This window comes from Callithrix jacchus, chromosome 16 (genome assembly GCF_049354715.1).
Source record: "Callithrix jacchus isolate 240 chromosome 16, calJac240_pri, whole genome shotgun sequence".
NCBI classification, from domain to species: domain Eukaryota; kingdom Metazoa; phylum Chordata; class Mammalia; order Primates; family Cebidae; genus Callithrix; species Callithrix jacchus.
Window position 1 is genome coordinate 16775548 of NC_133517.1, and position 25531 is coordinate 16801078.

Here is a 25531-nt window from a genome sequence, read left to right on the forward strand (position 1 = left end):
AAACATACATGAAAATAGGAAAAGCAGTAAAATGACAAGCCCCTTCCGCAGGTGCTATCACTCAAGTCCAACAATCATCAATTTCTGGCTACTCTTATTTTCTCTAAACTCCGCCTGTAACCATCTCCCACCCTCACTGGGTTATTTATTTATTTACTTTTTGACAGTATCTTGGTCTGTTTCACAGGCTGAAGTGCAGTGGTATGATCACAGCTCACTGCAGCCTTGACCTAGAGGTTGAGTGTCTCAAGTCATTCACCTACCTCAGCCTCCAGAGTAGCTGGGACTACAAGGCGTGTCACCACACCCGATTAACTTTTGTGTTTTTCGTAGAGACAGAGTTTTGCCACATTGGCCAGACTGGTCTCAAGCTCCTGGGTTCAAGAAATCCACCTGCCTCGGCCTCCTAAAGGGCTGGGATTATGGGCATGAGCCAATGCACCTGGTCTATCCCACTGGATTATTTAAGGCAAATGCAGAAATCATATTAGTTCATCTGTAGAGATTTCAGTATATATCTTACAAATATAAAGACTCATTTAAAAAACCCCAACCACAATAACAAAAATATGTCTAAAATTTAAAAAGAATTTCTTAAAATCAGTAAATATCCAGTGACATCAAATTTCCTCAATTGTATCATACCTTTTTTTCCCCCTAAGAGCTGCTTTATTAGATTAGGATTCAAATAAGGCCAATAAGTCACACTTGGTTCATGTGGCTCTTTAAGTGCCTTTTAATCCTTAGATTCTCTTTCCTTCTGTTTTGCTTTTTTCTTGAAATCGATTTGTTGAAAACGTTGGATCACTAATCCTGTGTAATATCCCACATTCTGGGTTTTGCTGATTGAATCCTCATTTTTTTAAACACATTTGCCTCACCCAAATTTCCAGTGAATAGGTAGTAAGATCTAGAGGCTCGATCTGATTCAAGTTCACTTTTTGGCAAAATTTCATGTAATCCCATCGCTTTGGGAGGGTGAGGCAGGCGGATCACAAGGTCAAGAGATAGAGATCATCCTGGCCAACATGGTGAAACCCTGTCTCTACTAAAAATACAAAAAAAAAAAAAAAAATAGCTGGGCGTGGTGGCACACATCTGTAGTACCAGCTACTCGGGAGGCTGAAGTAGGAGAATCACTTCAACCCAGGAGGCAGAAGTTGCAGTGAGCCGAGATCGTGCCACTGCACTCCAGCCTGGCAACAGAGCAAAACTCCATCTCGGAGGAGGAGGAGGAGGAGGAGGAGGAGGAGGAGGAAGAGTAGGAGGAGGAGGAGGAGAAAGGAGAAGGAGGAGGAGAGGAAGAGGAAGAAGAAATAATTCTGGCTGAGTGAGGTGGCTCACACCTGTAATCCCGGAGGAGGAGGAGGAAGAGGAGGAGGAGAGGGAGCGGAAGAAGAAATAATTCTGGCTGGGCGAGGTGGGTCACAGCTGTAATTGCAACATTTAGGGAGGCTGAGGGGGGTGGATCACCTGTAATCCCAGCACTTAGTTCAGGAGTTTGAGAGTCTGGCTAACATGGTGAAAGCCCATCTCTACAAAAAATACAAAAATTAGGCTGAGTGTGGTGGCTCACGCCTGTAATCCCGGCACTTTTGGAAGGCCGAGGCAGGCAAATCACGAGGTCAGGAGTTCAAGGCCAGCCTGGCCAACATGGTGAAACCTCATCTCTATTAAAAATACAAAAAAGTAGCCAGGCATGGTGGCTTGCTCCTGTAATCCCAGCTACTTGGGAGGCTGAGTCAGGAGAATTGCTTGAACCTGGGAGGTGGAGGTTGCAGTGACCCAAGATCGCACCGCTGGACTCCAGCCTGGGCAACAGAGCAAGACTCCATCTCGGGAAAAAGAAAAAAACAATACAAAAATTAGCCTGGCGTGGTGGCACTTGCCTGTAATCCAAGCTACTTGTGAGGCTGAGGCAGGAGAATCACTTGAACTCAGGAGGCAGAGGTTTCAGTGACCCAAGATCGCTCCACTGCATTCCAGCCTTGGTGACAGAGCAAAACTGACAAAAACAAAAAATTCTGTTCACCAAGTCAGACACAGAAAGATAAATATTGCATGTTCTCACTCATAAGTGGGAGCTAAATAATGTGTACACATGGGCATAAAGCGTGGAATTATAGATATTGGAGACTTGGAAGGGAGACGGGGGTGGATCATGAGAAATCACTTAATGGGTACAATGTATGTTATTCAGGTGATGGATACACCATCATTTCACCACTAGGGAATCTATGCATATCACAAAATTTTACCCCATAAATTTATACGAGAAAAATCAGAAATCCTATTTGCTTAGTTGGTATTCAGCTTGATTCTTTATCTTCAGCTAACTGCTACATCATTTCACTTGGATATTCTGCCATCTCTCAAAATTAACATGTGTAAAAGAAAATTTATCTTCCCTCCACAGGAGCTTTCCCTTCTGACACCTTCTCTGCTTCTGCTATCATTTCTATTGTTCTTTTAAATCACTTGGGTGATTTAAAAGATGATCAGATCTCAGATCATCTTATCCCTTTTCTTAGCTCCCACATTCAGTCATAAAGACCCTGCCAGTTCTCCCTCTAGAGTATTCAAACTCTCTCGTTTTGATTCTCCCACCCACTATCCTAATACAGGCCCTAAACATATTACAGTTGGCCATGACTTATGCCTGTAATCTCAGCACTTCATGGGGCCGAGGTGGAAGGATTGCTTGAGCACAGCTTGGGCAACATAGCAAGACCCCGTCTCTACAAAAATAAATAAAATAAAATAAAAAAGGATTACAATTACCTCCCACTGGTCTCTTTTTCCTCAATTCCATCCCATATACTGCCACTTGACAAATAGCCCATAGCATCAGCGGTATCTTTTTCTGTACTTCCTTATTCACAAAGCTTCAATAGCGACCCATTTCCCATTGAATAAAGTGTAAACTACTGAGAGTAGTTCAACATAGTCTGGTCCTAATCTACATTTCCAGCCTACCAAACAATTCATATTGCTTAGCATTAGCCATTTATTCCACTGCCACAGAAATCAACAGACTTAAGCATGCTTAAGTCATGTTGTATCTGACATCCTCTCTTAGCGTTAAATACTGGAGACTCAACAGTGACTCAAGAGCTGGAATAAGGCAAAGCTTCTCTCTGAGGATAATGCTGAATGTGTCTGGGAGACACTAGGGGAAGGGAAAGTTGTCACCCTGGCAAGACACTGGTTGCTGCTTTCTTTTCTTATTATTCTTTCATAATAAGATGTGTACACTCCCACCTGTTTGTCTGATTCCTAAAACGTGGGACTTGCAGTGGACCCGCAATGCAGAATGCCAGCCACCTATGCTCTTCCCTTGTATTGCCTGCTCCCTACCTCTCATTACAAACCCAACACACAAACAGGCAACGAAGAATTCCCAGCTACTCTTCCAAGAACTCTGTTAAAGTAGGCCAGTGGACACCTACATCCCGAAAAGCCTTCAGCCAAGACACTTGTGAGCATTCTCCTGGTTTACAGTGATCCTGCCAAGTGCCATAACGCACTGTCCCCTATGTAAATTCCCATGTGACACTGACAAAATTTGGTGACAGAAAGAACTAGTATCAAAAGAGCTGGTACACTATCTTTCTGTCCATAGTAAAAGTTATAAGCTTTTTTTTCCCCCTATTTTTAGGGTCTCACTCTGTTGCCCAGGCTGGAGTGCAGTGGTGTGATGAAGGCTCACCGCAGCCTTGAACTCCTGAGCTCAAGTGATCCTCCTGCCTCAGCCTCCCAAGTAGCTATGACTACAGGCACCCACCACCACACACAGCTAATGTTTAAAGATTTTTTTTTTTGTAGAGATAAGGTCTCACTATATTAGCTAGCCAGTCTCAAATTCCTGACCTCAAGTGATCCTCCCCCGTAAGTCTCCCAAAGATCTTGGATTACAGGCATAAACTACCTTGCCAGCCACTTTATAAGCTTCTTAATATGCATTTGGAAATGAGCTGGTATATAAATTAAGTGAATAAAATACTACCACATTCCTTTGCCTCAGGCAAAGGTCAATTGATCACCTAAGACTCTAAGTTTGCATATTATGTGCCTTCTAATTGGACTAGTGTCCCACCCTGCTCTTCTGTGACTCCTCTTTGTCCCCAAATTCTACTCATTTTGAGAGCTCATTTGAAAACCCCCTCCTCCTCCATGAACTGCCTGCCTGCCCTAGCCTATAGCAAGCCTTCCTTCCTCTGAGAGCCTCTCATATTGTCTGTATGCTATTCGTTTGCCACTTACCACATAGTCTTTCATTGTTAGTTTTATAAACTTTGTTTAAGTTTGAAAGTAATATGTGCACACAGAAAATTTAAACGATACAAAAGAAGAGCCCAGAAAAAAAGTCTTTTTGCATCCACAAGTCTTCACCCCAGAGGCAACCAGTATTGCTAGTTATTTGTGTTTAATTTTAGACATAGCCAAACATACACACACACAAATACACATATATGTATTTGTGTACACATATACATGGATATGTGTGTACATTTATAAATCCTTTCTTTTTTACCCACTGCTATGATCAAACCATATACACTCTTCTGCACCTGGACTTTTTGTAAACTAGCATAGCTTGAAGATTATAGCACATCTTCACATAAATATCTACCTCATCTTTTCTAATGTCTGCATAGCTCCTATTGTAAAGATAAACCATAGTTTCTTTGATTAGGTATATCTCTTTGATTCAATGTACTCTTTCTGAGGGCAGTGGAGAAACTATGTGTATATTTAGTATATTCCTCCCTGAATCCAGTGCAGTACCTTTCACACAGGAAAAGCTCAATAAATACATACTTGTCAATTTTCATTAGTGAATAGTCAAGTAATGTGTAATTATATTTTATAATAATATTTAGAAATAATTTGAGAGGCTGGGTGCAGTGGCTCATACCTGTAATCACAGCATTTTGGGAGGCCAAGGTTGGAGGATTGCTTGAGCCCAGGAGTTGAGACCAGCTTGGGCAACATAGTGCAACTCCATCTCTACAAAAAAAAATTAAAAATTAGCTGTACATGGTGGCATGCACCTGTAGTCCCAGCTATTCAGGAGGCTGAGGTGGGAGAAATGGTTGAGCCTGGGAGGACAAGGCTGCAGTGAGCCAAGATTGTGCCACTGTACTCCAGCCTGAGAAACAGAGCAAGACTCTGTCTCATAAATAAATAAATAACAGGCCAGCCACGGTGGCTCACGCCTCTAATCTCAGCACTTTGGGAGGCCAATGTGGGTGGATCACGAGATCAGGAGATTGAGACCATCTTGGTCAACATGGTGTAACCCCATCTCTATTAAAAATACAAAAAAATACCAAAAAAAAAAAAATTAGCTGAGTAGGGGTGTAGTCCCACCTACTCAGAAGGTTGAGGCAGGAGAATTGCTTGAACCTGGGAGGCAGAGATTGCAGTGAGCCAAGATTGTGCTACTGCACTCCAGCCTGGCCAACAGAGTGAGACTTTCTCAAGAAAGAAAAAGAAAGAAAGAACTTGAGAAAGTCTTAAAGCATTATCCAATCACCACATTGTCTTTCATCGATATTTTCCATGGACCTTTGTTAGTATCTATAGCACAGTTTGGAAAGGCTTGACCCTGAAGTATACTAAGTTTCAGCACCTCAGCTCATGAAGAGCAAGGGCTAGGCTGAGGGGGCCTGACACCAAAACGGTGGCTCCAGCCTAGATCCCATGTTCAAAGACAAGAGCAGGGAATCTCCAGTTCCAAGAGGGCCACTGCAAGGACACAGCACAGCAGCGCACTAGGAAGCCAGCCTCACTTCCTCTCCCAGGAGGTGAGACCTTCACCAGGAAGTGGGTAAAGAGATGAGAGGAGCTGGTGTGAACTGGTCAGGGGGAAGGAGGTACAAAGTAGCAAGATCTCACTTGGACAGGTCCCAGTCTTAAAAAGGCAAGAGGCTACACCTGTGTTCGATGCAGCATTCCTCACAATAGCTAAAAGGTGGAAGCAGGCCAGTGTCTGTGGACAGATGAGTGGATAAACAAAATGTACAATATATGTCCAGCAGCATATTACTCAGCCTCAATAAGGAAGGAAACTCTGACACATGCTACAATGCTACAACATGGCTGAACATTCAAAACATTATGCTAAGTGAATACGCTAAAGACAAAAGGTCACATCCTGTGTGATTCCATTGAAATGAAGTACCTAGAGCGGGCAAAGTCATAGAGATCAGAAGTAGAATGGTGGTTGCCAGTGGCTGGGAAGTGGGGGAATTGTGTTATTTTTCATGAGCACACAGTGTCTGCTGAGGAAGATGCCCAGGTTCTGGAGGTAGGCTGTAGTGATATAGCACAATGACGTGAATGTACTTAACGCCGCTGACGTGCACACTTAAAAATAGTTGAAAGGTAATATACTTTACATTATGAATATTCTAGCACCAAAAAAAAAAGCATGAGGAAGGAAGCATACAATTAGAATATGGTATTGTTTCTCCAAATTCAGTCATTTTTATTGCACTGCCTTAATTTTCACCATCTCTGAATCCACTGTTTTACCCTCTGCAGGTAGGGCCTGACAATATCACATTTTCTTTTCCTGAGAGAGGTAATAAGTGAATAGGCTGTTGGGGAAACATGTGAAGCAGTACCGAGTGAACTTTAGGCCCAGGTGACGTAGGAGTGGCTCAAGGACAATGGCTTCTGAGAGCCCCACCACAGTGGCTGTGGGAAAAGGAATGGTCTGGAAAGGGTGGAGGGTTTGCAGCTCTGCAGCCAGGTTATATTCTGCCTTTTTGACCTCACAGGGCTCTAGCATATGAACTGAGGGCAGCAGCATGCATGACATACCTGGAGAGTCTCCAGAGAGGAGCTTAGAAAATGGCCTAATAAGACTTCTTGCTAGGTTTCCAGACAAAAAGCCTCAGTATAGCAGCTCCATCATGTAAACACATTATAAACATATTAAAAAGTAATTACTTTGGAGGAAGTTAACTATGTTAAAATACAAATTAAGATAAAATTAGGAATGTTTCCACTTTCAGAGTCAAGTACACAGAATATTTTTTAAAATGATGTTTGCCTTTCTGGATCCAGTTATCCCAAGACCTTCATGCCACATTTACAGTGATTCGATATACACATTTACTAGTACTTGTGCAGTGTCACCTGTGTGACAGACCCTGTGCTAGGGGTTGGGTGAACTGATCTACAAATCTGAGAAATGTGTTGAGCGCCTGGGTGCCCATGACTGCTGTATTTCAATCTGGAGCAGTTAGCCAGAGAGCTGTCAGTGCTTCTACCCAAGAAAAGGAATTAATCACAGTCCACTGCATAGTTCTCAAGTCAGTCTTGTCTGAGTTGCAGCCTATGGCAACATCTTGTGGGAATCACAGTGCAGACTTGCCCATCACATGTAACTTTTCCCCCTTTACAGCAGAGGAAAGTATAAACAATCAGAAGTAAATGAGCTCAGCACACAGTGGATCACCAGAAAGGCAAGCCGTCTTCTGGAAGTTATTAGATTTCCATTTGGGGAAAAGCATTGATCGAGGGGTTACAAGATCTGGGTTTGGATCCCGTCTTTGTCTTTCACAGCAGGGTGACCTTGGACAGCCTCTCTGAGCCTCACATTCCTCTCCTGTAAAATAAGAGTTGTATGTTCATGATTGGCAAAGACCAAATTCAATATTCTATCTACCACGCATATTTTGACCAAGGAGGCAGAGGAGGAAGAGGACTGGAATACAATGTGCTGGGAAAAGTTATTGGAAAATATCTAATCCAGAGTTAAATGAGTATTCTGAGGTCTGACACACAAGATAGAATATTAGGCAACCTTAAATTACAATCTATTCTCACTTTATGTATTAAAGTATAACTTTAAATTCGGCATACATTGGTCTAGAATGATCCCAAAGGTTGCGGTGATAATATTAATGTCCCACTATATGATATTGGCACTACTGAGATCCTCAGAGCAAAAACAGCTATCGGCCTGATTAACACCATCCATCCAGGGGTGTAATGGAATAGAAGGAAGAGGAGACATTCTGAGTTATTTGTTGCTGCTAACCCATTTCTTTCCAAAGAGGGTTTGAGATGACCAGAAATCCCTACCTACTTATGTATATTCATATACAACTCATGTTCTATATTTTAACAAAGGACCATGATAATGGCTGCTTCATAGCTTCAAGTTCAAGCTGCTCTTGCCTAGTCCATGGAGACTCTACCCTGGCATTGGCTATGTGGCCAATCATCCCTCTGGGTCTCTGAAGGGAATGACTCCCTGGGTGAATCTGGTTATTCACAGTGTATACTCCTCCTCCCCAGGGGTGAACCACACTTAGGAAAGTTGTATAACAACTTGTTGCTGCTACAATCGCAGCTTAGGACTCAAGAAGACACCTTTTACTTTCTCCCTGTAGCTTCTTTCTTCCCTGTAGTGGCTATTGCAAAACGTGAACACTTTCCTCATGTCTCCTGACCAGCTGTGAACATTGTAATCTCAGCAGGTGATTAACTACTGAGTTGGGCAGAATAGAAGATATTATACATTGGCCTAGCGCGGTGGCTCAAGCCTGTAATCCCAGCACTTTGGGAGGCCGAGATGGGTGGATCACGAGGTCGAGAGATCGAGACCATCCTGGTCAACATGGTGAAACCCCGTCTCTACTAAAAATACAAAAAATTAGCTGGGCATGGTGGCGTGTGCCTGTAATCCCAGCTACTCGGGAGGCTGAGGCAGGAGAATTGCCTGAATCCAGGAGGCGGAGGTTGCAGTGAGCCGAGATCGTGCCATTGCACTCCAGCCTGGGTAACAAGAGTGAAACTCTGTCTCAAAAAAAAAAAAAAAAAAAAAAGGAAGATATTATACATGAATTTGCTAAATATTCTACCACCTCTCTGCAGTCCAACCTATAAACTTACTGCCATTTTAACCACTCTTTCTCTGATTTCAGAAAAGCAGGTATAAGTGCTCCCATCAACCCTGAACTTGATCTCCCCTCCCTGCTCCCAAAACCTTTCTCTTTTATATAGTTGTTCCCTTTCTACCCCTGGCTCCCGCTCTTAGTCTAGAAGCATGCTTATCACTTTGATAGGAAAATAACAACAAAATAAAACAAAACAGGAAACAACTACCCTCTTTTTAATGTGAGTTCTTTCTAGATACTATTCCATGTCTCCTCATGACATGACCAGGCTTCTATTAAAAGAGCTGTCTGTATGTCCTCATCTCCCAATAAGTTCTCACCCCTTTGCAATGTACCTTCTATTCTCAACACTTGAAACTGAAAAAGTTAACAGTAACCAAATCCAAAGGAGCCTTCTCATTCATTTCCTATTTGGTCTCTCTGTGGCCGTGGACACACTGGGCCTTCTCTTCTAGAAACATTTTACCTCAAGGTCTTATTTTTCCTTTCAGACTGATCTCTCTAATTTTTCGTCATTGGTTTAGCTTTTAATGTCTTCTTTTATTATTTTTTCTGCCTATCTCTCAGCATACATTTTACATGAATAAGCAGTGTTCCCCAATGCAGGTCACCTCTAGGGGTTTTCTCTTCCTTCCCCCATTGATCCAGGGCTTGACCATGGGATTGTGTTGGCCACTGGAATAACAGCAAACCTGAAGCAGGCAATGTACTGATAAGTGCTTGTATATTGGGGTGTGCCTTATTGGAACAGAGACTGCCAGGTCATTGGGATGACCAAGATGAAAAAGCAAGTGGAGAGAGACAGAGATAAAGATAGAGATAGGGAGAGAGAGAGAGAGAGAGAGAGAGAGAGAGAGAGAGAGAGAGAGAGACTCAACTACCCCCACTTTTTCAATTGAGTTCAACCCCCAGGTAACCCACCAGATGGATCATAATCTGTTTTAACCCGCTAAATTTTAGAGTGGTTTGATATACAGTAATAGATAACTAAAAAAGATCCCTGTTGTCAGACTGATGTCCTCACCTGTCCCACGTGTTCTCACGCAAGCCCATCCATTCCAGTGGACTTAAGTACTATTCATACCTCAGAATTCTTACACCTTTATCTCTAGGCCAGATCAACCTTCTAAGTTCCTGTTTCTTACTTAATGGGCATCCCCATTTGAATATGCCACAAACCACCTCTAAAGGAATTCCCACACCAAAGCCCTGTGTTTTTCCACAAGCTGCTCTCACCTCCATTTCTTATCTTGGTCAGTGATGCAAGGCAGGTGGAAACCTAGAAGGGAATCTTCACCCTTCCCTTTCATTTACTTCCCAATGTCAGTCATTCAGCAACTCTTACCAAACATGCCCCATAAACATCTTTCCATGTATTCCTTGAACTTGCTCACCTCAAATGCTGCCCTGGTCCAGGGCTTCATCACATGGTGGGTGTCACTGATGCTTACTCACCCTCAGCCTACCCTGCGGTTTGGTTCCCACAGCTGGCACCTCCATATTTGTCCCCTTCACTTTCCTGCTCACTATCTTTTTGTGCCTCCAAGTGACCTAGAGGATAAGGTAAACATTTCTTCATGTGCTACAAACCCTCTCACTTGGCCCTTCCATTCTCATTTTTTCTCCCTGTGTGTGCTGTGCTCTAACTGAGCCAAATTACTTGCAGTGCTGACACTAGCCTGGTGCTGTCCCATCTGTCCCATGCATGTCTCTGCCGGCTTTCCCGCCTGATGGGCCTCCCCACCCTCTGCCATCTGCAGAGTCCAGCCAGGCTCGCCTCAGTTTAAATGTCATCTCCTCTGTTGAAGCCTCTCCTGCTCAGACTCAGTCATCCCGTCTTCTGAGCTATCACTGTACCCAATAATGCCACAATTGCACACATTTTAGTTGTAAAGACATGCTTCAATGCCTGCCACCCCCAATAGATGCACAGAGCCACCTCCCGGGTGGGGTTTGCTTCATTATTGTGTTTACGGCACCCAGCACAGGGTATGATGCAGAGCAAGTGCCAGTAACCATTGGTGAATCATACCCTATACTCTTCAGTTTGAATGCTTTGTAAAAGTATTTTATAATTAGTTAAGTTCACACTATAAATGTCCATTTATTAGACTAGAAACGGAGACCGTGAGTGGCTTTGGGGATTACCCAATATCACTTAGATTAAGGTGTGTAACAGCAGGTCATGGAATATCAGAGCTGGTAACTGAGGGGAGAAGAGCCGAAGGGGCATAGTCCAGGCTGAAGGCAGCGCCACTTTAGAACTGTTACCCCAGAGCTCCCTATCACTGCTCCTTCTAGACAGAGCACTGCCTTCCTCCACCACAGGGCGGAGTGGGTCTTCGCTTCTGTTTTCTCTTCCTCCATCAGAAGTCAGCCTACAGGACACGCACTTAGTAACAATCTTGAGTCTAGACCGTGCGAAGAAGTAGGCGGTAGCTTATACGTCTTCCCTTTTCCTGTCTTAGGAGGCCTTCCTCACTTTTATTTCAGCTTCCAGTCTAGTTTTCTGCATTCTCCACTCTACCAGAGAGATCTAAGTACAGATCTGACTTGTTCCTCTCTCACATGAAGACTCTCCAATGACTGTCCATAACTTTGGGGAGAAGTCTAGAGCTCTCCTTGGACCTTTCTACTTATCTAGTCTAATCTATTACCTCCTTACCCTTGCCACTTACACAGGTGTGTAAGCATCCATTGAGTTCCTTCTACATGGAAGGCTCTATGGGACCTGGAGGCACTAAAAGATGAGGCACAGTCATTGTTTCCCAGAAGTTTACAGACCAATGATAAGATAGAACAAGAATTAATTATAATTCAACATAAGTGTGTATTGATGGAGAGACATGCATCCTTGAAAGAACAAAGGAAGAACAGCCAACCTATTGTGGAAGGATCAGAGAACACCATGGAGGAAGATAGGCTCAACCTCCATGTTCCACTCCTGCCAGATCACTTGCAGTGGCCTGGACTCATTGGGCTATGGAAACCACTGCTGTCTTCTTGGGAATCCCTCTTCCCCTACTTGTTCTGATGAATTCTTGTGCCTACTCAAGGCACAGTGCAAGGCTCTCATCTTCTAGGAAGCCTTCCCTGATGTCCCAGGTAGCAAAAATTACTCCCCCACTTTTTTTTTTTCTGTTGCAGGAGATGAACCTGGAATCTCCTAAAAATGAGGATTATTATTATAGAGACCCACAGGCTGGCCTCAAACTCTTGCACTCAAGCGATCCTCCCACCTCAGCCTTCCAATTAGTTGCAACTACAGGCACAAGCCACCACCACGCCCAGCCTCACTCATTACTTTATGCTGTCACACAGCATGAGCTCGAGGACAGGACCTTGCCATGTCTCCAGTGCTATTTTAGATTCTGGCACACTGTGAGAATTCAAAAAATGTTTGCCAAAAGAATGGCTCAAATTCAGTTAAACACGCTACCTTTAGGCGCCAACAATGGCCTAATTCTAGCCAGAGTGGTTTTCTTTTCACCTGATATGGTGACCTTAACCTTGACCATTGCCAGCAAAAGCTCCTAGCAGTGTTCTGGGCTAATAGAGATTAAATGGGAATTGGAGCGAATGGTTTTTCAACCAATATACTATCTGCTTAATTAAAAGATGCTATACTGTGGATTGATTACTAAAAAGGTTTTCACAGCATATATACCCAATAAATGAAATAGTCCAGGAAGTTACTACAGGTATAGCATAAGAAAATATTTTTTTAAAAATAATGGAATCAATTCACACTTGTATACTATCTATGTTGAAAAACCGGGAGCACAAATCTAACAAAGAATATTTCTTTCTTTCTTCTTCTTCTTATTTTTCTTTTTGCAGAGGAACCAAAGCCAGGTACACTTTAATTAGCATAAGAGGAAATAAACGGTAATTTTAAAGCAGTACAACTAATAAGGAAAAAGGAAACATCACATAGGCAACTATAATTTTAGACTATATGATATGATATAATTTTTTCTTTCTTTCTTTCTTTTTTTTTTTTTTTTGAGATGGGGTCTTGGTCTGTAATCCACGCTAGAGTGCAGTGGCGTGATATTGGCTCACTGCAGTCTCAACCTGCTGGGCTTAAGTGATCCTTCTGCTCTGCCTCCCAGGTTGCTGGGACTACACCCAGAATGGACCACCACACCCAGCTAATTTTTATTTTTAAATAAAGGCAAAGTCTCACTATGTTGCCCAGGCTGGTCTCAAACTCCTGAGCTTGAGTGACCCGTCTGCCTCCACCTCCCAAAGTGCTGGGATTACAGGTGTGAACCACTGTGTCTGGTCTCAAAATAGAACTTTTTAACATGAAGGCAAGTGACCAATTTTTCTAACAAATACAGAAGCACTTACATCTCCAACTGGCTTCTTTCTTTTCTATTTATTTATTTATTATTATTTTTTGAGACATAGTTTTGCTCTCGTTGCCCAGGCTGGAGTGCAATGGTGTCATCTTGGCTAACTGCAACCTCTGCCTCCTGAATTCAAGTGATTCTCCTCCTTCTGAGTAGCTGGGATTACAGTCACTTGCCACCACACCTGGTTAATTTGTTATAGTTTTAGTAAGACAGGTTTACCATGTTGGCCAGGCTGGTCTCAAACTCCTGACCTCAGGTGATCCACCCACATTAGCCTCCCAAAGTTCTGGGATTACAGGCATGAGCCACTGCACCTGGCCGGCTTCTTTCTTTTATGAAAAAATTACAGAGGAAGATTATGCCATTATCCCAGTGAAGCAGAAAAAGTTTTAAAGATTTTTCTTCTTGCTGCTTTCTTCAGCATTTATAGCCCTCTAAATATCTATATTTTAATTTTTTAATGATCTTTAATGGCAGTAAATCTTCATTATTTAGAGGCAAAATATGTTGTTTGGAGCTAGCCAAAGTCATTTGGATGTAAATTTGGTGAATGAAGAAGAATAATAGTTTTTAGTGGGGGAAAAATACATGCTGCTAAAGAAAGTTATTTTCTAGTGCTTGCAAATTGGCTCTGAACACAATTTCAAAAAATGAGTTCCAAAAATGCATTGAAGGATGCCCTCAACACTAGAATTAGTGTAATTTACATAATATTTTAAAGTTTGAAACATTTAAGAGATAGGACTTGACTTTTAAGTGTTTGAGAAGTTGGAATTTTTTTTCCAGTTATTTTAGATGTGCACATTATCTCCCCCACCCCAAGTATTATGGGTTGATACATTCTGGGTGATTTTTCCAAAGAGAGATATTTATTTGTCTGTGGAATTCAGCATTAAGTCTGAGCTCTTAAAAGAGACGGTTTCTATTCATGTCCTAGGGCCTAGAAAACCGTTTTGCAGTAGGTCATGTTTTCTTTGGTATCTTTCTCAATTGTCTTCTGCTTAGCCTACTCCATTCAATACCCTCCTTCCCAGGTCCTTAATACATTTCCACTGGCCTCTGGCTACATGGAACTCAGGCCTGTCCTATTCCTCCAGGGCTCAGACTCCAAAATTACCATTCTCTCTTATCACGAAATCCAAATGACCAATCCACTGGATTGCAAACTCCACGAGGGCAGGACATTTTGTCTGTTTTGTTCACTACTGTATCTCCAGCACCTAGAACCAATCCTGGAACCTTTTAGGCACTCGAAGTTGAATGAATGGCTAAGTCTCTAAATTTGTTAAGTTTGGCTAGGTGTTGGGAGGAAAGCAACCCATTGAACCAATTTACACTCATCTGTAAAAGACCAGTAGTCCCTTATCTCACTCTAAGATATTTGCATACTTAAAGGGAAAGCTTGTGAATTCAAATTACTCCCATTGGGAAAACTTCAATAGTGAAGCAAATGGAGAAAAAACATTCTAGCCTAAAGGGGAGTGGGGGTGGGGGTGGGAGGGGGTGGAAGTGCGGGGGGCAGGGGTGTGTGTGTGTGTGAGAGAGAGCTTCGACTCAGGAAGGCCAGATCTGCCTGGGAGTTTGCCCCTGAGGGCTTCTATTTTTTAAGGCCCTTCACTTTCCACACCACTACATCTAAAAGCTTAGAGACTTCTTCATGAGGCTCAGGGCAGTGATCAGGATAAGGAGAATATAAGTCACAGAGAAGCTGCAGGACTGTTTTTACATCGGGCACTGGTATATTTCAAAAGTTGTTAACAAGTTAATTGTAATATTGTAATTTCACTATACATAGATGTCATGTTTCTTTCTTCTGTGAATTGCCTTAAAATAGATGCATATCTGATGTGGAGCTGCAGCATATTGTAAAAGATAAGACATAGATTTTCTTAATTGCACATCATTTTTAAAAAATGTATTTTAATACAGTCAGGTGCTAGTGATTTTTTTCCAGACATTGTGTCCTGTTTTTAACCACCCTCTGCCCCATCCCACATACCCCTAAAGCATCCTTCATATGCTCTCACTGGGAAATATAAACTTAATGGAAACGGTAGCCTAACCTCAGAATTGCGATTCTTGGTTTATGAAATGGGGTTTAAAACAGATGGAAGTTGATTTTAGTGTTTTCAACTTTTTAAATGTCAGAATTCTTTCTGTACTGTCTTCTATCTTCTTTTTGATTATCTGTAAGTTCTTTAATCATTAAAACATTTATTTCTTTTAGAACACAACTCAAATATGTGATGAAAGCAACTACAAGCAGTTCATTTAACAAATCACAATATAATTAACATATTTATAACATTATTACTAAAATCAGAAAACACATGTCTTAGTTATTAAGTCTAGGATATTCAGACTTATTGAATAGTTGTAGTAATTACATATGAGATAGTTTTGATTACTCTTTTGTCCAAATAACAATATTTTGATTACAGGATTAGCACTACAGGTAGTTTAACCATCAAACAGTGAATGAGATTAGTATATTTTACATAGTTTTGCTATTTTCTCAGTTTATTTTGGAGTCAGTAATAACCAGTTTGTATCTGCCATAGGACAATCTTTGGTTGATATGAATTCCTTTCTTGATTTAAAAATAAGTGCAATCTTTAACCTAACAAAATTATCTTAAAGTTTACAATTGATGGTTTAAACATTATAATTGCTCCGTACTTTGCAGAGAGAAGGTGATTAATACATGTTTGTAGATCGATTTCCTAAAATAAAAATTAGCAAAAAAAATTTTCTTTTCCTTCAGGTTTAATATTCATTTTGTATTGGGAAGAGAAATGGAATAAGAAGCTCGGATTTTTAAGACTATGCAATCGTGTAAAAGTGCCATGTTGGCCAAAGAATGAGTAAAACATTCTAGTCTCGACACGTTTAATAATGGGCACGCATCCTATTTCTTTGTTTCATAATCATTGCGCTCTCAGCCTTCTCTCTTTTTTGGTATGGTAACAAATTCGACAAAATCAATGCCATCTAGTTAAACTTTTTGATTAAGTAGTGGATCCGGTGTCCTATCCAAGAAGATGTAGGAAAAGCGATATGGAGAAGCAGGCACGAACCCATCTGGAATGGAATGTGTCCATTGCAAATAATTTCATGTGGGAAAATAATTTCAAGTTGAAGGATAATTACTGCAGAGACGGCCAGACACCTCCGGCTGGCGACCGCGCAGCGTTGGAAACCCTTCGCCGCGGCCAGGAGGGTCGCAGCCGGCGCAGAGCCCCGCTTCCTGCCCCAGGGTGGCGCACCCGGCTCCGGGAAGGTGCCGCGTGGGGAGACGTGGCAGCAGCCCCTGGAGCCCGCGCCCGGGCGCAGCGGCCGAGCGCTCGGAGCAGCCGGGCAAACAAGGCTGCGCGGCAGCCGCGCACCGGCCGGCGGGGAGACCCGTCTGCAGCGCCGGCGCCCGCCCGGGGACGGGAAGTGGCGCCCGGCCCGCCCTTGCGGCCCGCGGCCCTACAGTTCCGCGCCGCCCCTTTTCTCTCGGCCTCTCCCTCGGTCTCCGCCACCCCGGCCGAATTCTTGCATAAATTATGCCAGGCGCGCCTGACGTCAGGTGGCGGCGCGCGGGCGCGGGCGCGGGCGCGGCGCGGCCCGGAGGGAGCCGGCGGCGGGCGGGCGCGGCCCCGTGGCCTCGGGCGCGCGCGTCGTGTCGGACACGCGCAGGCGCTGGCGTGCTGGGGCCGCGGCGGCGGCGGCGGCGGCGGCGGCATCGGCGGCATCGGCGGCGGCGGCGGCGCGGGGGTTGAGCCGTGGTGGTGCGGACGCGCTCGTGCTCGGGAACTATCGGATTAAACTTGAATCGAGTGAAATTACACAAAGGAGCGCTGCGGAGGAGGCGGCCCGGGGAGCCGGAGACCCTGAAACTCACCAGAGCCCCGTTCGCCCCCGGCCAACTCCGCGCCCGTGGATTCAGCCCCCTGGCCGCGGCTGCCGAGCCAACTCCGGAGCCCGCTCTGCGTTTTGTTTTCCCGTCGGCACAAGGCAGCGGAGGAGCCCGACCGACCCGGTGAGCGCGAGAGTTCGCCCGGCGCCCCCGGGAGGGGCGGCGGCGGCGGCGGCAGGAAATCGCTCCGGGCCGGGGCAGGGGCCGCGCCAGTAGTTGGGAGCGAGGAGTTGGGCGTGTGCGGGGCGAGGGGCGAGGGCGGGCGGGGGCCGGGGCCGGGGCCGGCGCAGGAGCGCAGCGCCGCCCGTGCGGTGTCGACGGCGTCGCCGCCCGCGGGGCCCGAACCTGCGCCCTGAGCGCCGCCCGACGCCCCAACTTTTGCCTGCGTCCGCGGGGCCGGCGGCGGCGGGGGCGCGCGGTGCGGCCGAGGGTCACTTCCTCGCATGTAAATGGCTTTTTGTTGTGCTGCCGGCGTGGGGGGGGGGGGTGTACGGGGGACAGGAGGGAGCGTGTCTGCGCGCGGGGGAGCGCGAGCGCGTTTCCTCCCGCCGGCGCCGAGCACGAGTTGCCGGCTCCATTCGAGAGAAAAAGGAAGGAGGAAAAGTTGGGCTCCAACTCAAGTGCGAGCGGGCGATGGGCGCGCGGGCGCGGGGCGGCTGAGCAGCGGCGGCGGCGGCTCGGGGACTGCGGCGACCCCCGCCTCCCGCCCCCGCCCCCAGCTCCGGACCGACCACGCCGCGCTCTCCGGGAGCGGCGGCCGCACCGGCGCGAACAAAGTGCGTCCCTCCCGGCACGGCGGCGCCAGCCCGCGCGGGGACCGCCACCGAGCGAGGTGGGTCGGCGGCGGGGAAAGTGCGCGGGGCGCCGCGTGGGGCGGGGGCAGCGCGAACACGCGGCGCGGGGGGCGTCCCGAGCTCAGCCTGTGCCGGTCGCGGGCGCGGAGTTGCGAGCCCGGAGTTGGGGGCTCCTGGGGATCCCCAGCGGCTCCCAAGTGCGCGAGGAGGAGAAGAAAGGGAGCGGGGCCGGGACGAGCGCCGGGAGGCGCGGCGAGGAGGGGACCCCACCTTGCCGAGCTGGCCGGGCCGCCGGCGGCGGCGGCGGCAGCTGCATAATAGCGACTTTAACCTCCCAAGGCAACTCGGCTCCCCCGCCCCCCAGCCCGCCGGGGGTCAGCGCCAGTGAGGGGGGGTCACCAGGTGGCCCCCGAGGTGGCCCGGGTGCGCTCTGCCCTGGCGGAGAGCAGCGGCTCGGAGCGTGAACGGCCGAGGTGGCTGGAGGCCAAGCGGTCAGCAAGGAGAGGAAAGGAGGGCGGTGGGGGACGCGTTGTTTGTTTGGTTCGCACTGGGGATTGGGCTTGCTGGGGGCGCGGGGCTCGGGCGGGGGAGCGGGCACCGCCTGGGCTGCGGTGCGGGGCGGGCGCGGCGGCGCGGGGCTGGCGCGGTCGCGGGTGGGGGGGTTGGCGGCGGATCCCAGGCGGGGGTGGGGGCGCTGGTCGGGAGGCTCTGGGGAAGGAGCCGCCGGCCCCGAGCAGCCATCATTACCGAGCCGCCTTTCTCCGGATGGCTCTGCCTCGAGGAGCCCGGAGCCGTGGGAGCGCACCCCAAACTCCCGGCTGGCCGCCCGCTTTGTGAGCGCCCCCGTGGAGCGAGCGGCGCGGAGAGTGCTCCTGCTATGGGTCGGACTCTTTTCCTGGAGGTCACTTTTAGAGACTGTTCACGCCTTGGTTTTAAACTAGTTTTTTCCCCCTCTTCTGAACAGACAATGGACAAAAGAAAAGTAGCAACCCACATGGAGAGAGTTTCCTTTTGAATTGCTAGAATTAGATACACTATCCAGCGCTCCACTTGCTAAGTATACTTTTTAGTTTCCCATTCTATATTATCTAGCAATCGATTTAAATAACTTATCTTAAAAAGTGTCTCTTTGGGGGGCTTAATTTCTGGAATACATTATGCGTCGTAATTTATTTTGAAAGGATCATGTGAGGCCCTGATTTTTTTATTTTCTAAAAATTTTAATTTAAGCCATCTTTGCATTGGGTGACACCTTTCTAAGGGGTTGAGTGTTATTTCACCCCAATTCTCTCTTAGTAAGGGAGGGAGTACTTAGTATAGTAGTAATCAAAGAAGAAACAAAATACGTGTCTATTTCTTCACTGATCTTGTCTAACGATGACAAAAAATATCTTAGTGACTGTGACCTTAGCATGGGTACCTGATTTATCCCAGTTATAATTACGTTTAGATTGCAGTAATGTCTAGGTACTAGGTAATTCCTATTTCCAGAATAACTTGAGAAGTGATTTTACGAAGTTGATTCCTTCTCCCAGCCCCCAGAGTACATCTGCCGCACAGTGTTTTTGTCTTGGTGTTGCACAACAGAAGCCCTCCAGTCTTTACCCTAAAATGGCAGCTTTCATTTGACTGGGGCCCATTCATTGACAATGATAATAAAGAGGCTGAAAGCTAGATGCTTGGGGCATGGAGTAGGACTTGGTTTGCCTTTCTAGGTGATAAGTAGGAGACATTTTATGTCTTCCAGTTTGCTCAGGAAAAGTTTATTTTCCCTGAAAAAAAATCTGTCTTGTAGAAAAAAGTTACAAAGTAAAATAATTTGGAAACGGTTAAGGGCTTGGGCAGCAAATTTTAGAAGCGAAATTTTCTTATTTTGCCCAATAGTGGAAATGGGGCATTCTCTCTTTTTTGGTAATCTGCTGATAAAAGGACATAATGGATTTTTGTCAGGCTTGTAACAGGTGAATTTCCTCATCCTGGCACTCAATAATTGGGATTGTTTTCTAGCACTGTAGGTTTTATTCTCTATATTTTCCAAGTTTTTCTCCTGTTCGAGTTACTAAATTAGACCACAATGAATCGTATCCTGGGTTTATGCTTTCGAGATTCAACTGAGTTTTCAGATAAGAAATAAATTATAATTTAAGAGGACTGGTATTTGAATTCTAAGTTGTAGTTATATTCATTTTCAATGGCCTTATTTTAAATTCGTTTTTGTTAAAAAATTACTTTCCCTCATATGTCTTAACATGGAGGGTAAAATAGAGAAATGATTGAGTGTTTGTATAGGTGAGGGTTAAAAACTCAAATATTATTTTCCTCTTCCAAGGAGCAAAAAAGCTTGTTCCCCAAGTTGAAAATATGGAAGTCAAATTTATAACGATGTATTCAGTAACTTAGTTTTAAAATAGTACTTTCATAGATACACCAGTATTTGGTCTAGTTTTTAATCAGTTCAACTTAAAGGAACATTTGTGAAACTTTTTTTTCCTAATTAGTCTTCTAGGTTAGCCTTACTTTTACTGAGTTAAAAATGAATACCGTGAAGAATACTTTTATAATACAGTAACGTCAAGGAAATGTTACAACTGTTTCTTCATACAGATGAGAAGTCAAACATGTTTATAGTTTTTAAACAGGTGAAAATAACAGGAATATTTTCACTTATGAGAGAATACACGGTAAATGCTGCCGTGTACCTGCTGTGTAACCCATAAAAGCGATGTAAGTGCCAAGTTAGTGTAACTCTTTCAAACCTAAGATTGCAGCATTTTATTCTCTGTGCTTGAAAAAGTTTGCTTGCCACACAGTCACCATGCCTTTAGTTAATTTCGACTCAGCAAACCTTGGCAAGCCTTCCATGGTTAAGACAATAAAAGACAGTACTTTCCCTCAGGGAGTTTACCATCTAATAGGGGAGCGTTATATAGGTGCAAATATTCGCATTTGACTTTTATGATAAACTTATAAGTAATAGTTATCTTTTATTCTTCACTAACTAAATACAACCTTTTGGGTTTGATAGCAGACACCATAGTCCTCTTAGAAACATCTGCTATAAATAATGGCATTGCAAGAATAAAAATGCTTAGTCAGGTTTGAGAAACTGGCTCTTAAAACTTCAACTTTTTAAGACAGTGATTCTTTTCCAGCCTTCAAATGATTTCTACATGTTAAAAGTCAGCACATAGTCACATAGCTAAATTCACCGAAAAAGATGGAGGATTATGTCAGGAGTATATTGGCTCTATGTGACCCTTCCAGTTGTCTTGTTCATTCATGTGGACATATTTGTGTATCTTAGAAAAAGCTATTCATTTTATGCATTTGGAAATTCAGAATTTAGCATTTTTCTAAACAGGTTTCCAAAACCATTATAGTTTCGTTAGTTCAGGAGATAAAATCTTCCCTTTTCTCTAGAAGACTTTATTATTTAGTCTTTAAAAAAAATTATTAACATTCAAAGGTGACTGATATTAAAATATAAAAGAGATTGAGAATCAATAATCACTTGGTTTTTCTACAAAAGTTACAAAGATGGAATGATTTATTTCAATTTGGGTATCTCTTAGGTTGCAGGATGGGTGATTATGGTGGTGGTTAAGAACTGGGAAGGTAGTTTAAAACACTATGACTCTATGTCCATGCTTTTCTTATATTGATATGTTAAAATTTTTAATTGAAATCACATCTATGTGATAAAAAGAACAAATGGAAACAGGAAGTCGTAATGATATTGTCAAATAAAAATTCATTTTATACTCATTAGAGAATCATTGGATATTTAGAGTGTGAGGACCTTAGAGAGCAGGTTGAACTTTCTCATTTTACAGATTAAGAAACTAAAGCCCAGAGAGATTAATTAAATGAACTGCCTCTGACTGGCCACCCGTTGTTGCAGAGATTATCTCAGTTACAGCTGTCTTCCCAGTGCCTAGCGTGGTGCTGGTGCAGGAGGGGTGCTGGCCTGTCTTTCTTGGCCCTGGAAGGGTACAGCTCTTGCTCATGTTCTGACTCAAAGGTACCTTCTGGCTTTAGAATTTTACAGCATAGGACAAGATAACTCTTCGAGGTGTTCTTAAATTAACAATAATTTGCTTCTACTCTTTCTGGAGGGTTTTGTTTTGTTTTGAACTATGATTATCCATTTAGAAAAATGCAGAGACAATTATTTCAGGACTTGATAACTGTTTTTACTTTAGATGCATGTATTCACCACCATAACTAGATTCCTGTTGCATTTTAACTAATGGTAGGTGACTGATTGCCAACACGATTGTTTTTTCAGAGAAGGATTTTTTTGGGGGGGCTTCTGTTTTGCTTTTACTTTGAGAATTAGTAATGGCTTTTTAAAAGTAAAAAATAATATAGATATTTATGAATAAATGTAAGTTGGTAGTAAAGGCTGGTTCACTCTCAGGCTTGTTTGCTTATGCTAATGTGGAATCTAAGGCACTTTTTAAAGTGACTCTTTGAGCTTTGCTTCCACTGTATGTGTCAGGATTGGCTTTCGTGGCCACAGAATCTGGGCTGTGATTAGTCTTCCTGTTTCATCTGTGCTTTTTAATTTTCTTATTGGTTCAGCTGTTTGTTGGGTACCTACTACCTGAAAGATGCAGTGCTATGAATTGGCAAAACAGTGGTGACATGAGAAGACCTGGTAAATTCACACAAAAAACAGAGGTACTGTAAGGTCATAGGTGTGATGCAGTGGGTGCCAGGAGGAGTGACAGCTGAGGAGTTGGGGATTCCATCAATTGGGTGGAGTATTAACCCTTAGGAAGTGGCTTTCGCGCTGCCATCTGAATGATGGTAGAAGAAGGGGTTGAGGGCATTTCAGGTATTGCCCCTCACCTGCAGGGAGGTTGTGTGTTTGAGGCACTCAAAGAGCTGCAAGCCAAGACTCAAGAGGCAGGCAGTATCCAACTTGGTCAGGGCTTCCAGGATATCGAATTCGGAATTTTTGAAAAAAGCAATAGGAACCACTGATGAGTGTTAAGCAGTGTTTGACATGAACAGAGTTGTGTTTTGAAGAAGATTGAATTGGTGGGTGGAGAGAAAATAGGTTGTAGACAGCATCCTGCCTGCTTTTGTTGTGGTCTGTGGGTTAGGGAAAACACCATGATTTGGATTCAGTTGGCAGTGTCCATGGGGATGGAGAGAAATTGACAGATTTGAGAGATATTTAACAGTTTCAACGAATAGGACTTGGGGATAGATGTGCTCTCAAGAGGGAGAGCCCAGGGAATATAGGTTTCTAGCATGTTCCCTGCTTGGCTGGTTGGCTACTGATGCTATTCACGGAGACAGGGATCAGACTTGGCTCAGTTTTGAGAAGGAAGATCATGAGTTCTTGTAGCATGTAATTGAGGCAGCTGATAATGGACCATGATACCATTGTTTTATCCTTTGCATTGCTCATGGCATTACAGAACTTTAAAAAATAACCTGCTAGCTTTAACCAGAAGATACTAGCATATGGGGAGCCCATCAAGGAATGTGGATGGGTTCAGTGAAATGGGAGAGGGGAGGGAAGCTTTGCTTGCTGAATGCCTTGCACTTTGCTTGGTATTTGCCTTATACATATAGCACTTTGTAGGAGTTCGCTCATCACAGGTTGAGAACAGAATCCTGTGGCAACCCGACCTTGCCACAGTTTGTTCTTCTCTATCTCCCCTTATGGAGGCTGCTTTCTGTTGGTAGTCACATATTAGGACGAAGTCTTTGGGGCCCCACATGCAGCTGGTGGGTCCCACATGCTCTCAGGGAGGCTGCAGTTCTCCCTCAGAGAGAGTTGTATTTTAAGAGATGGTTATAGTCATACTGAGGCAAGGTAGCAGTGCATGTTTAAATAATTGTGGAGAAGGATACCAGTGTTGATCAGAATGCTTACCTGGTTTTTAGTGGAGTATGTACAACCGGTTTAATAAGTAAATTACCTTCTAAGTTACTTTGTTTAATTATTACAAAAAGTAGATTATAGAGCATGGTTGCTGGTGGCAAATGAGCGATGCTGTACTGCTGACTTTAATGTTATATAAGATAAACTATGAAGATCTGGGACAGTGATTTTGAAGCCTTTTGAGGGAAGTATTTGTATTTTCGTGTTTGCCAGCTTATATGGGTGATAATGTTATGCTTTTTGTTTTGGATCAGATTTTGTTCTTGTGTGCATAAAGATATCCTTCCTGGGACTCAGTGTCTTTGATGAGGGGTCTGTTTCAAAGATACTTTGAATTGTCATTGCGTGTTTCTCATGGGCCTTGCTGGTGGCCATTGTGACTCACTCAAGTCCACTGGGTTCCTTCCTGTCTTGTGTTGGTTGTAGGGACATGCTCCATGTGAAAGTTTACCTTCACCTGCAGTAGTTTTGAGTGATTACCCGAATAAGCTTAAATTCAGGAGAAGTAATATTTCCATGTGTGGAATGGCAGGAAAACTTGGTGCACTAACTTCAGCTTCAGATGTGCTTGTGCCAACCACTCTGTGGCAATTTATATCTAATACTATTTCTTCAACTTGCCAGTTAAAAAAAACCCCTTGAAAATACATTCCGTCATTAGGTCTGACCAGCAGTGTATTCTTAGGATGTAAGAGATCATTTCTGAGAGATGTAGACATTGAATGGAAGGGCACACGCAGCCTCCTGTGGATGTGGCTTTAATGGAGGAAAAGAAGAGCTGCTTCTTTGGGGCCTGTCTTCTTTTCTGGCATCTGCAGTGGCAGAGGAGGCAGCAGAGTTCATGTGGTGGATTTTCCACCACGTATTTCATCAGAATAAGGTTGGGCAAATAGCCACCTGCTGCTGAGCAGGGACTGCCTGCAACCTGGGTTTCCACACCCAGCCTTTGTGTAGGGAAAGGCGTGGAGTTAGACACATGTGTTAGTTTTGACACATCACCTTCTCTCCCTAGTATCCTCAATGTAAAACAGTCAGATTTCTACACCATATTTTCAGTATGTCTAAAAAAGGGTACATGGTACCTTAGTAGTTGATTTTCCCTCTAGTTCTGTAGCAAGTTTGGGGAACTACTATAACTTTAGAATCCACTGTGTCCTCTTTTCATCCCTTTGAAAGAAATCACAAACATTTTATTTATTTATTTGTTTGTTTTGTTTTGTATTTGAGATGGGGTCTCACAATATTGTCCAGGCTGGATTCTAATTCCATAGCTCAAAGGCTTTTCCTGCCTCAGCCTCCCAAGTAGCTGGGAATACAGGCATGCACCACTGTACCCTGCTACATAAACATTTTAGAATTCTGTTCTGTTGATATTTAAAACATAATGAGCAAATATGCATATTACTTCAACACACCTAAAAACTATTAAACATCTTTAACGTAATATAAGCAGGCAAATAGTGAGAAGTCCCTTGAAGAATCATAAGCGTGCCTTTAGTTTCCAAGGCCCAGTGCGTGCTAGTGTACTAAGTGAATAATAAAATCAATTTGAGCACAGGAATATGATTTAAAATAATGCCTCAGTTGGTGATGTATTTTGAAGTGTATGAGCCTAGCAATTATTTATGGTTAGGACTGGCACTACATTGAAACTG

The 25531-nt window shown here is 44.1% G+C and overlaps 1 protein-coding gene across 2 annotated transcripts in view; it reads left to right on the forward strand.

Moving 5' to 3' along the window:
- Positions 1 to 16958: 16958 nt before the first annotated feature.
- The window catches only part of CHD7 (chromodomain helicase DNA binding protein 7), a 180291-nt gene continuing 171718 nt past the window's right edge, over positions 16959 to 25531 (forward strand). For both annotated transcript variants that reach the window (XM_054246609.2, XM_078352513.1), the window contains exon 1: positions 16959 to 17303. The gene's annotated coding sequence lies outside the window, so the exon portion shown is untranslated. The remainder of the gene's footprint in view (positions 17304 to 25531) is intronic.